The sequence below is a fragment of the Pseudopodoces humilis genome, chromosome 3 (genome assembly GCF_049639895.1).
Source record: "Pseudopodoces humilis isolate 2021_Gansu_Grassland_sample_001 chromosome 3, ASM4963989v1, whole genome shotgun sequence".
In the NCBI taxonomy this organism is placed as follows: domain Eukaryota; kingdom Metazoa; phylum Chordata; class Aves; order Passeriformes; family Paridae; genus Pseudopodoces; species Pseudopodoces humilis.
In genome coordinates, this window is record NC_142202.1 from 107,302,696 (window position 1) to 107,316,414 (window position 13,719).

Sequence of the window (13,719 nt, forward strand, 5' to 3'; positions counted from 1 at the left end):
GGTAGCACATTGCTGGCTCTTCCTGCTCCCCCTGCTACTGTAGATAACAGTACTGAGAGCCTTAGTTAATATTTCGATATTAAAAAAAAAAGAAAAGGGTTAAACATTTTACTTCTTAACCCTATGGTATGAAGCCCCTTCCTTGCTCACCGTGAAAGAGAAACTTCCTATCCAATAGAGAGTGTGTCCAGAGGAGGCTGGTGAGGGGCTGGGAACACAAGCCCTTTGAGGAATGACTGAGGGAGCAGGGGTTGTTTAGCCTGGAGAAAAGGAGACTCAGAGGTGACCTTATCACTCTCTACAACTTCCTGAGAGATGTTTGTAGTCAGGTGGTGATTGGGCTCTTTCTCCAGGCACCAACTGACAGAACCAGAGGACACAGTCTCAAGGTGCATATCAAGGGAAATATAGGTTGGATATTAGAAAAAGGCAATAAAGTACTGGAATGGTCTGCCTGGGGAGGTGGTGGAGTCACCATCCCTGGATGTGTTTAAAAAAAGATTGGACATGGCACTTGGTGCCATGGTTTAGTTGAGGTGTTAGGGCTGGGTTGATCTTGAAGGTCTCTTCCAACCTAGTGATTCTGTAATTCAGACAGAACACAAAAAGTACTTTTCTGACAAATACCCTTCTGCCCACCTTGCCTGACTAACAGGCTTTCTGAACATACTGACCATTCAAAATACAAGGATCTCTGTTTCTGTTCAAAAAACCGAGCTGTGTGGTCACTATTGCTGGGTTTACTCTGTTTCTTACACAGCTGCTCAGCTGTGAAAGCACCCATTCAAAGTATCAAGACACAGTTCAGCTCCTCTGTTTTGGGAGATTATAACTGATCGTTCCTTCCTCCTTCCTAGGAAGGAAACACATTTTATTTTTTATTCTCTAATTAAGGCAGAGATCCACAGTTCTTTCTCTATGTCCATGCCCCTCCAACTTCAAATCTTCTTTGCAAGGAAGAAATTATTATGAGGGAAAGAATGAGAATGCCACTTCAGGAAGCTCACTATTTAATTCCCTGGCCCTTCTCCCAGGAGACAAACTTCCTCAGGAAAAGATGGGAATTGAACCCAGCTCTGTCACGCCCTGGGAGAATACATTCACTCACCTGATCCCAGACAGACAGACATCACCAACTCTGTTTGCTCTGCTTAAAAAGGAAATGAAAAAAAAGAAGCAGAGGGTAGACTATTTGTAAGAATTTTTTTAAAGGCTCTGAGCTTCGACCTTTGAGAAGTAAGGCTGCATACTGTAACCTTTCCAGAGAGCTGAGTGAGATACACTTGCTCCTCAAGGGGTGGTAACTTAAAATACTCTTGGGTTTGGCTGCTTTTTTTTTTTTTGCTTTTTTTTTTCCTTCCAACTTTCTAATTCACATGACTCCCCACTCCAAATGCCTTTTTTTTTAGATTCTGTTTTAAAACACATCAATTCTCACATCTAGTTATTTGCAAGCTTTGTGCAAGCACCCTTAAATGCTGTTTGGTGAGGTCCACACACCTTGAAACCTACAGTTCTCCACTTTCACACTGTAACTCCTAATTTATGCCAAGGTGGACTTGGGCAAGAAGTAAATATTTGAAGAGCTGTCTCCTTTTCTTTGTTTTCTTACTTCAACCATGACTGGAAACATTAAGAACATGTTACTTTGAAGCTTATTCATTTAAAATCTTGCCACCTTAGAGGAAAATTTTGAGCCTACTCCTGTCCTTCCATTAGGAGCACAAGCAAAATGCTAACAGAAAAAAACCAACAAACTAACAGAAGAATTCTTAACATTATTTTCTTCTTATGATAGAAAAGATGCTACTTAACTTGCTGCTCAGCTTTCAGACACAGGTAACAGTGCAGAATGTACAGAACATCTAATGGGCTGCTATAGCAAAGCATAAAATAAAAGATACATGAGCACTCCTCTGTGCTCAGCAGAGAACAATCTTTGACCATCTGTAAAACTAATGAATGCAAAACATTCAGTGAGACTGGATTTACAGTTTAGGTATCTGCTCTCAAGCTGGGCAGGTGCACAAAACCATTGCAGGTTTAACTTCTCAAAAGATGACAAGCAGAGAGAAGAAAGGCCACAAGAAGCCTTTAAAGCACAGAAATGGTGTTTATCTCTGATGAATCAAAAAACAGGGAAACCTTGTGGGAGAAGAAGCAAAGATTAGCATATGGCAGTCAAAACAGGAAAAAATAATGAGGTAGGAGTATTTCAGTTGGATAGTGGATGGGTGAAAATGCATTCCCCAAAGTGACACAGGAAAGTGTGGGTGTAATGGAGATCCCACCCAGTGCAGGGACTCTGGGACCAGCCCAGTGCTCCTGAGCTGGACCCAGGACACGGGCAGTGTGGCCACAGCATCTCCCACCTGCCCCAGCTGAAGACTCCTGCTTCTGACCCCACTCCCATCCACAAGTCTCATCCATGCTTATATTATCAAGAACAGTCCTTCAAACCATCCAGTTGAAATATGGTCTCTTAGACCTTTAGCACAGAGCTCTAGAGCATACAGTAATAATGTTTTGAGCACCAAAACTGAATTTCATGATCTTAGGGAATCAATTATCATCTGTGTTAGACAAACATCTCAATATCACGTAAAATCCTGAGGGGCAAAAGTATTTCAGTTAAAAAGACACGTGTCCTACCTAAGAGCGTAGTGGAAAAAGCTATAAAGTTTTAGCTTTTGATTAGTAAAATCCTTGAGCTTTGAAAGATAAGACTGAAGTATTATTTAAATGCACTCTGATTTTTTGATACATTTATTAGTATAGCCATAATAGGTAATTTTTTCACATTCCAATTGTAATATTTTTAGAAACAAAGAAGAGTTAACTCCCATTTCCTGTTCTTCCCTTACTTCATGTGTATGCTGTTGAATCACTAACTGCAGATGCTGCTCATGACTGATGCCACAGCATTTCACAAGCTCCACTTGCATCAGCCTTGAACATTTTCACTAGTAGAGCCTGCTCAGAATTACTGTCTGCTAATTCTGAAGCAACATCTCATATCAAAGTGTCTCAAGTCAAACCTCCTGCTCTCAAAATCGCTGCTCCAAAGAAGCTGTGACTTTTCCGGATCAACCACACCTTTTCAACTATCTGTAGCTGCCAAAATGTTTAAAAATAGTTCTCAGGTACTTGTCCTCTATTAGGTAATTCCAATGCTTTGTGCTGCTACTGTCATGATGTTACATCATTTGAATTTTATGTGCTGTTCTGAAAATAAGAGTTACACAACACTCTGCTCATCTATATATTAATGTTCAATCTATTATCTTAACTCTAGAATCCAAGTAACCAACTTGGCCATGTTCCTATACTGACAAGGTTCTAAATACTCTGAATTTAAAGGAAAATGACATTTCAACAGCTCCATTTTTACTTTATAATAATTTTTATGTGACCTAATTCTCACCTTTACAACATTTGGTGCTAATGACACAACAGTACCAGAAAAACGAGTTACTACAGTCCCTGTATCATAGGGCAATAAAACAATGTATAGGTAGAAGTAAGAAGAACTCATGAAATGAAGTCTCCTATTTGTTTTCTAAAGACTTATCCTTAAATAAATCTGAGAATAAAAACAAACAAAAAACCAACAAAAACAAAACCGCAAAACCAACAAAAAAGCCCTGAACACCATCCTGATAGAGAAGGGAATTAATGAAAGCAGTAACATTCTAGTAACCAAGCAACCAGGATGCCTGAATTCTTAGCTTGGCTTTCTCAGAGAATGAGACATGAGTAGTTAACTACTTTGATGAACCCCATCATCCAACAGGAAACAAGCTTAACAGAAGGGTGTTCTTTGCAAGGATCTCAACTGAATATAATACTCGTAAAAAGCAGGCAACCAGACAGAGAAGACACAACCAAATTTAGTGCCCTCAAGGAAGAGAGAGATTGCTGTATGTTTGAGTACCTGTATTAGACACCAGAGGATCCACATGGCTAAATATACTGACCACATGAAAAAATTCAACACAGGCTCACATCTGATGAAACTCAGACAGCCAATGCCACAGAAAACAAGGCTGCACTGCTCACAGCTGGCTTAAAATTTTGGCTTACATTGGTCTGTCACTGGAAGGAACTTGAACTTACGTAGACATAAATCTCCCAGTTCTATATTGATCAGGATTCAGACACATGATACCAGAGGGAATTCAGATACCTGCGATATTTGCAACTAGGCAGTTGACAATTTCAGGATCACTTGAAATAGCTGCTTAGCCCTTCCAGAAATCCAACCAGGCACTCTAACATGAGTGTTTCCCTTCAAAAGAGTCTGATGTATCACCTATTACCAACCAGGGCACACAAGAAAAATGTAATTTTAAAAAATCAAGTTAAGGAGTGACAGTATGTTTTTAAAGGTAAGAGGAATACAGTAACTGCTCTATTTCACCCCATATCTAGGCTCAACCTCTGAACCTCAAAGTACACTTTTAGTGTTTCACTGATAAGTGATAGTGCTTGAAATACAACTTTATCTTTATAATCACCAATCATTACTTAAGACAAAAAAAGCCTAAGAAGGGTTACTGACTTTCCCAATCATCCAGCCACATAAATTGAACCTTCCAATCCAAGCAACACCCTAAACTCTGTCAGCCAACTACTGCTCTCATAATTTTCACAGGACTGTCTGCACCAAGTGTCACCCCAAAACTTAAAAACACGTCAGGATCCATCATCTAATATCCTTTACCAAGAGATTTAACATTGCAATAAACAGAAAGCAGCTTTTGAAAGTCAAAACAACTTGAAGACAAGGAAGTAGAGCATTTGCATACATGTACATGGAACAAATCACAGGCCCAGTGCTGCCAGGAACATTGGCTAATGTCACTGTAAGACCAAGCTCTGTTATTCTGGGGGGAGTGTTGGTGACTGGTCAAGGATCCTGGCAGCTGGAAAAAGGCAAACAGAAGGCTGCTAAATCTTACTTCAGACCCTAGAAAGATTATGGAGCAAATCCTCCTGGGACCCACCTACAGGTACCCGAAGAAGAAAAAGGTGATAGGAAATGGCAAGTGGCTACTGAAGACAAGCCACATCTCATCTTTAAGATGACTAGCCCTGTGAACGAGGGCATAGCAACTTATTTTGACACTACAAAGGGTTTTAACATGGTCTCCCACAGTATCCTTACTGCCAAACTGGTGGAATATAGTTTGAAAATGTTGACTGTAAACTGGGTGGAAAACCAGACTCAAAGGGCTGTGGTCAGTAGTCCCAAATCCATCTGGTTGGAACCAATGATGCTCCCCAGGAGCTGACAGCATGGCCAGAATTGTTTAATGTCTTCACTGGCAGTCTGGGCAAAGGGATGGGATATTCTCTGATCCAGTGTGGGTACCAAACTGAAGAGGACTGTCCAGTGAGTTTTTGGGATCCCCAGCCTCAAAGGTAATCCAAACACAACCAGACATGGCTCTGAGTGACCTGAGTTAATCATGCTTTTCTTGGGATGGACCTCCAGAAGTCCCTTCAAAACAATATTATTCTATAACTACATTTGAGGTAAATAAAAATAAATAGAAACAGGTAAAAGCTTTTTAAAAACTGAGATACTGGAGATTTTTCCTTTCAAGTGAAAATAGGCCAGAAATTACATTACAAATAAAGATGTCAAATTTTTGAACCAGTTTTAAAAAGGCAAAGAGACCAGCCCTGGCTTTTAAAAGAAAAGTGTCATTAAATGCTTTTTTTAACATATTTTGCATGCTGATCAAATTAAATCTTTTGAGACAACAGCAGACAGTTTACTTGCAAACTGTTAACTAACAGGTTATCTCTCAGACTAGGGACATCTGTCTCAATTTGCAACAGGAACTAATCTGGACTTCACTGCCTTTCAGGAACTAATCCTGAGGTATTTTCCTGACAGATGCCTATTTTCAAAGGCTGTGAAGGTTTCTGATAACACCCCAAACAAAGCATGCACACCTTTCACTTTCCAAATGCTGCCTCATTTTCCTCACCAACTCCTGACAAGCAGCTCAATGAAGAAATACTATCACCTACAGACTAGGGCTCAGTTTTCATAGCTGCTTTCCTCTGGCATGAAATTAATTCACTTTTCAACATTAAAGACTACAGCAAAAATATTTGTAAAAAGCTTTACTGTAAGTACTGCTGTGGTACAAATCACTATAACACCTGAATCTCAATTAACAAAGCCTTTCCAAAAACACAATTCAAAATCATCCATGCATCATTTCCACCTTGATCTATCTCATTCTGTCTAAAAGAATGGTTAAACAAGTAAGTACTCATAAAGCTTTGGTGCTTTGACCAGCACCTACAGTAGATAATCCTGTTATTTTTATGATTAACACCAATAGGCTACAGGTACCCCATTTTGTTATTGTAACTGCTATAAGAACATCCTTTTTTGTTTCTATTACAGTGACAACTACAACTCAGCCAGGGATACGTCCTGTATCCCAGATCTTGTACAGATGGAGGATAAAAAAGTAAATGCAATTCCCTCAGGATGGTAATTAAAAGGATAAGCATATTCACTTGATCTAATTTAGGCATCTGAGTTAGGAAGCTAATCTAACAAAAAAATCTGTTCAAAGAGAGCACAGAGCAGCCTGTCTCTCCATGTCTGCAGGTATCATGCAGTTCACATCACACATAGCCCGGAGTCTGAATTAGGGTTTCTCTAAATACTCAGAGGTACGATGGTGTGAATGCCCCACCCAGCTGAATCAGAATAAAAAAGTACAGTCAACAAAACAGAGGAGGTAGAGTGTAAACAAGTTTACAAAAATGAACCGGGTTTAGTTGCAGAACGAAACCCAGGCAGCTATTTATCCAATTAGTTCCTAGCACTCATTGCTTCTACATGTCGCTGTCGCATCAGTGGATACAGATGTTTGTTACAAGCAAATTGCAGAGGAATGATTAAAAGTTCTCGAGAGCGAGCAGCAATTTATGTGCCACCGATGTTACCCACAGCACGTTCTGCTTCACTCACCCCCGAGTTTGCCTGTGCACACTCCGGCGTGGGAGCTGTGGCCACCACAGGCCAGCACCAACAGCAAACGAGTTCAAAAAAACATAATTTTCCCAAAAGAGCGATGCACACGACAGGGCAGCCTGGACAGAAGGGCAAAGAAGCTTGAGACTTCTCACTCCCGTGTTTTAGATGGGGAATTTCCTACTGATGTTTATGAGAACCGCTGCAAGAATAACTTCACAGAACGCAGGCACTATCTTAAAGCACGATCTACTTTCGAGTTCTGCAATGGGACAGATGTCAAAGCCCCATCTGCCCTGAAAACCTTTTGCTGTTTTCAAAATGGGACCTTAATATTTTGGGAACCGAATCACGTACCTCAGCCTCATTTTATTTTCTGAATTACGACATGCCGCGGTGAGAAGTCGAGATCGAGAAAAGCCGGTCTATTTACAGGCAGAACAGTTTGTAAACTTTAACTGCAGAAACCACCTCGGTTTCTCCAAACTCCGGGTCTTCACAGTTAACCAGACGGAACAAAATCACCATCACCACACGGAACTGGGCTCTACGAACGCGTCCGAGTCACCTCACCTCAGCAGGGCGCTCCGGGAGCTGTGTGGGCACGGGAACCGGGATCTCTCCGCTCGCAGCGCACTGAGGGAGCGCGGGCGAGCAGCGGCGGCGCCGGCAGTGGGAGCCACCGCCGCTACCGCCCAAAGCCCCAGACACCACCCCCACCCAAGGAAGAAAAAAAAAAAATCAGAAAATGAAAGGAGAGCCCAGACTCAGCTAAAGGATAAAAAAATAAGTAAAGCGGGTCGCGGCAGTGGAGCCCGCAGCGGCCCCGCCGAGCCCGCGCCCCCCGGTACCTGTTGCGCTGCCCCGAGCGGCGGCTCCGCCGGGCCGCGGCCCCTGCGCCTCCCGCGGCGCTCGGCCCCACAACATGGCGGCGGGGGCGGGGGAGGGGGCGGGCGCTGCCCGAGGCCGGGCTCCGCCGCAGCCGGGACGGGGCTCTGGGAGCTCGATGGATGGGTTGCTGTGGCCTGGGGTGCAGCCCCCGGGGCTGTGCCGGGCTCGCCAAACAGTGCCGCGGTCCGGGGATGTCGGCACCGGGCCTTTGCTATACGGTAACAGCTACTGCTTAAAGACCTGACGGACAGATTCACCCCGTCCTTGTTCACCGCTGTCTCCTCAACTGTTCCATACCTCTGTTTTAGCTTTCCGGCTGCATTCCAGTCCTATCCCTACTAGAAGCTGAAAAGCCGTGGCGTCTGTTCTGCACAGGCAAAGCTCCCAGATGAGGGCAGTTCTTCCACCTGGGAGCAGGTGACAGCACCCTTGGTGCTTTCCATGAGAAGCGTGTCCCGCCGGGACCCCCACGCCAGCGCGGAGGGGGCTGTCACCGGCAGCTAAATTGGGCTCACGCCAGGCACTGCTCAGTGCACTGAAATACGTAGGGTTTCAGGGGTTTATCTTTCCAAAAATTAAAGGATCCTGTAGGAAGGCAATGTGTGGAAAATGCCGTAATTTTTAACCACCAAACGTTTTCCTTCTCCAGCGAGGGGATCTCGCCGTGCACGATAACAGCGCCTTTCTGCTATGCTTTTGCTGGGTAGATAATTACCTATCACCTTTGTACAGCCCAGATTTTTCCACTGACTCATTCTTCTGGGTTCCTAATGACCTTCCAGTTTGTTACACCTTCTATCATTCATGGTGATTCCGGAACAGTCACGTTCCTGTGCCATGCAATGGCCATGGCCACATCCTAGCACTTACCACTGGGTAATATTTCTGCTTACACACCTGATGTCTGCATTTGCTGTTGCAGCTGCCACATTGCACTGGCAGCATTCATGCATTTACCCCTTGTGACCTCCTCAGCCCTCATCTGATTCATTGCTTTTGAAGATACAGCACTCTTCTCCCTCACACCCAGCCCAAAAACATGCTTTGTATTTTTATCCTATGGACAGCAACCTCGGCTTTGATGCATAGATATTTCCTGTGTAGGTGGATTAAAACTTGTGTTATTCAAGGGGCTCAGGTGGCCTTGGGCTGTTTTGAAGTCATCTGCAGATTTCATAAGAGTGCTTCATATAATTCCAAATAATTATTTGGGCTAACAAAGCAGCCCTGGGTCAAGAACAGGCTTCTCTGAAGCCCAACTAAAAAGTCTCTCATCTGACATTTTTCACTTGAATTACTTTCTAACACCTCTTAAAATGCAGCCTTTAATCTGTTTAGTATACATTATAGTGATACAGCAGTTCTAAATGTGACTTTGTTGTGCTGACAACACCTCCAGCCTGCTCTGCACTGAAGACAAGTGCTTGCATCAGGCATAACAGTTTACAGGTTCATAAAGGCCATTGTAGAAAGGATTAAGATAACAATAAACCAGATGAACATGTTTCTTCTCGTAAGACAAAATCAATCGGGTTACTGATTACAGTAGTTAAGGATTGAGAAGGGCAGCGTGAAAATCCGTGAATGAAAGTCTCTTAAGAACAGATTAGATAGATGTTGGAGGAGTTTGATAAATACAGTTGATCACGCTTTGAACATTGAACTAGGTGACTTTTCAGAGAACCTCATGGTTCCTTTCTTCTGTAAATGGTGTTATTGCCACATCCCACAAGCAAATTAACATGGGCCATGTCTGTGCTCAACCACTGGCTTTGAGGTGACGAAGTATATAAAACAGGAATTGTATAAAGGATGTTGGGATATTGGATTCTGTAAATATGACAGATGGGAAATGACCCACCTGCTTTATTAATGTGAGATCCCTGTAGGAAAGCATTAATGTACTGCATTTGAGGTAACTAGACACCTTGCCTAATACCTCCTTTGAGACAAAACTGAAGCCAGGAAAATCACAAAATGTGATAGTTTGGGTTGGAAAGGACGTTTCTAATCCAAACCCCCTGGAATAAGCAGAGACATATTCAACTAGATCAGGTTGTTCTGAGTCCTGTCCAACCTGCTCTTGAATATTGGCAGAGATGGAGCATCAATGACCTCCCTGACAGTGTTTTACCCCCTTCATTGTAAAAAAAATCCTTTGTTATATCTCATCTAAATTGACCCTCTTTCGGTTTAAAACCATTACTCCTTCTCCTGCTGGAACAGGTCCACTGAAAATACCTCTTCCCATCTCTCTCACAGGCCCCTTTAAGTACAGAAAGGCCACAAGAAGGTTTCCCTGGAGCCTTTTCTTCTCCAGGCTGAACAATCCGACTCGTTTAGTCTTGCTTCATACCAGAGGTTTTCCAGCCCTCCGAGCATCTTCAGGGTCTGAACTGGACCCACTCCAACAGGACCACACCTTTCTTGTGCTAGACCCCAGAGCTGGAAACCCAAGGGAGTCTTAGAATCACCTCTTTTGACCTGTTGCCTGGGAGGGAGGAGTTGTAGGGAATTAAAAATTCAGCTGACTCCCTAGCAAGATAACCTGGTATGCAAAATTAGCACATCAAAGCTTTATGTGTTCTGATTCTGCACAAATTCAATGCACCTACATTATCACAATGAACTGGAGCTGATCAGAGATACTAGAAGAATAAGTATCTATAAGATTAATTAATTATCAGAAAGATACACGTCTTCCTGTGTAGAAGAGGAAGGAGGAGGAAGGACACACAATCTGTAGTGCAGACACATTTGAATGCAGAAGCCCCTCAAGTCACTCTTCCTTGAAAATGGAGTCTGTAGACATACAATGTTTAGTGTCAGCTATAAAAAAATGCATCCTTGAACTCTGAACTCTTACTGAACTAAAGGGGTTTACAGAGATGTTTTATTAGTGATGTCTGAGGCACAAGCTAGTGTTACATCTTTAAAATAGAGAATGAAATTAGTTTTCACTCAGAGTTTGATGACTGCTTGAAGTAGGTTCAAAAGAAAAACACTGTTTTTATGAAGGTGGAGTTTCTACAGGCACTGTTGCAGATATTGCCTTTGGCCATCTCAGGGTTTGGAAAGAGTGCTTTTTACAAGCTTCAACGTGTGTTTTTGGGGGCTGATGTCCAATACTAGATGAAATAAAAGTCCATTCTGGTGACAGTACCCTACTACCAACGAGTAGACAGTTGCAAAGAAACTTAAAACTGCATGAATTAATTAGTTTCAAAAAGCCATTAAAGTAAGAGAAATTGCTTAATAATAACTGATGATAGAAAAGGGAGCTGAAAGGAGAAGAAACAAATGGTATGATAAGATAGAGGCTTGTTCCAGACACAGGGGCAGGGCTGAAGCACAACAGCTACTCAGAGGAGACAAATTAAATGAAAAGTGTGGGAGGAGCAGAAGTAGGATTTACTATAAGCAATATTTCATCCTCTAGGATTGTTATAATTTATTAACCTGGGCTTCTAGTGGGAGGTGTCCCTGCCTGTGGTAGAGAGGTTGTAACTAGATGATCTTTAAGGTCAAACTCAACCCATCCTATGATTCTATGATCTCCTTGTCATGTCTGAGCCAAAACCAATATACAACAGCAAAACCTAACGAGATATAATGAAGATGGAGAAACTAATACTAGCAACTCAATTTTCACATTAAGGCTTTATTTTTTGATCATTATCTGTACTCTGTCCTCAGTTTCCTGTTACAAGCAGTTTTGCTGACTTTAGAGTAATAAGGAAAGACATCCAGTGACAGGAAAAAACATCATGAATAAAATTGCTTAGCCTGAACTGAGTGGCAAAATGTAACATGACTTCTCTGCTCTTAGTTTACTCCATAATATTGCTTATTTTCTTTGCACTGCTGTGGGAAGGCACACCAGAAGTGAATGCTTTATTCTCCCTGTCCAAGCCCTCTGACCAGGCAGTGTTGAAGCTTGATGACAGATCTCTTCCTATAAATGTATGTTTAAAACACATAAAGTTAAACCAGAATCAAATGAACACCAGAAATCAGTTACTACAAGAATAAGCCATGGTTTGTGCAGTTATTGGTCAGAGATCGAGGAACATAAAGTGACAATTATTTCTGAGTGGGCAAAAAGCAGTAATTGCTCAATAGCGACTTGTACACATTCCTCTTGTAGTGACCTGTTTAATTTTGTCTCCTAATGAGTGGCATTTCCTCATCTGGAGAGACCAGCTTGTTGTCCCAGCTATAAAGAACTACTTAGGAACAGCCACACCTACCTGAGGAGTGACAGCTCTGACCCCTATTATTAGAGTCAACTCTATTATTCATGCTAAATTTTCTTTTGCACCTCCTCTTTTTTTCCCTCCAGTGAACACAGAAGCAATGAGCCCTCACTCAGTGCTGCTGCAGGTTTCATATTTACAGCAGTGTCCAACCGCTTTCCTCCTTTTGAGTGAATGCTAGATACTGTCTTTTAACTCACATCTTTATTTTAAAATGGAGGCATAAAACACAATGGGATAAACAAAAGGACAAGTTAATATCTGCTTTCCAAACCTAAAAGAACAAGAGTGGTGCACTTCTGATATTGATTCTGAGTAGCAATTTATCAAAAAGTCGTAGAAGGCACAAAGCACACGCTGCATCAGAAATAGAACTAGAGATCTTGGTTTGCTCTCTGGACCAGAAGCCCACACAGGTTTTAAAATAACAAATGGCTACTGTATTCATTTTGCAGGATTTTCTATTACTTCATAGCTGTATAAAATAAAATATTCATGTCCCAACTTTGTTCCCTGCCAAGCACTGATATGATTTAGTAGTGGATGGGGAGCTGGACTGTATTTGTTCAGTGTGGCAAAGGCTTCTTTGCCTACCGCACTGAAATTATTTTGGGATTTACAGAACATCTATGTAACCATAGAGAAAGCAGCTTTCCAGACAGGCCAGACCATGTTGTGAAGGGAGGCAGTGCTGACTCATGCAGACTGAATTATGGCAAATAAAACTTTGCCAGCTGCTGAGCAGACACAGGGGTTTTACTTGCTATCCCTAGCTGCAGTGCAGGCAGGCAAAAATGCTCAAGCACACAGGAATTTCACAAGTGCCAAGTGCTGACAATAGCAAAGTAATGGGGTTGAGCAAGGTTATTTGTTGCAATTTTACAATCCTTATGCCACAATTAGTAAATAACACCTTGATGAAACAGAGCTGCAGTCATTTCAGACACATTTGTTTCTCCACACTCAAGTTTTGATGCAAGCCAAGAAACCACTCTAATCCCAATAGGCTGGGATCCCTGCTACATTTGCTACAAATCTGTGGGTTTTTCCCCCCACGAATCTTTCACTTTTAGGTGCTAAAAACCTATTATTTCATACATACTGTTGTGTTCTGAGGACCAGTACTACTTTTGAGTAGTGTACCTCTTGTGTACTGAATTTTGTGAGGTTCTCTGGAATTACACATTCCTTTTAAGGGATGAATGATACAAATATTGTGAAAATTTGAAATAAATCTCAGATTTCAGAATGTTTCGTGAGTTGCTGTGAAACACAAATTTTCTCAAATTCACAGATTTCTGGAGAGATGCTATAAAATAAGTACATACTATGATAAAGATAGGCAAAACAGGGTAAAACAGTAAAGTGATTTCATGATTAATAACTAATAAAATTAATAAAAACAGGGATTCGTTGAAATGGCAAAGAGATCACTGTGGTTTTAAGTTGTCTTATGGGAGTCTACACAAAAGATCTGTGTTGATGGAACACAGAAGTTTCCCCCGAGTGTGGCTCTTGCCTGGTGTAACGCTGAGTTGAGGTGCTGCTGCCCCCATCTGCCCGACA

The 13,719-nt window shown here is 42.0% G+C and overlaps 1 protein-coding gene across 2 annotated transcripts in view; it reads right to left on the minus strand.

The window, feature by feature from the left end:
- ITSN2 (intersectin 2) overlaps window positions 1-7,931 on the minus strand; it is a 79,988-nt gene extending 72,057 nt beyond the window's left edge. For both annotated transcript variants that reach the window (XM_088053714.1, XM_088053713.1), the window contains exon 1: window positions 7,858-7,931. The gene's annotated coding sequence lies outside the window, so the exon portion shown is untranslated. The remainder of the gene's footprint in view (window positions 1-7,857) is intronic.
- Between the last annotated feature and the right edge of the window lie 5,788 nt (window positions 7,932-13,719).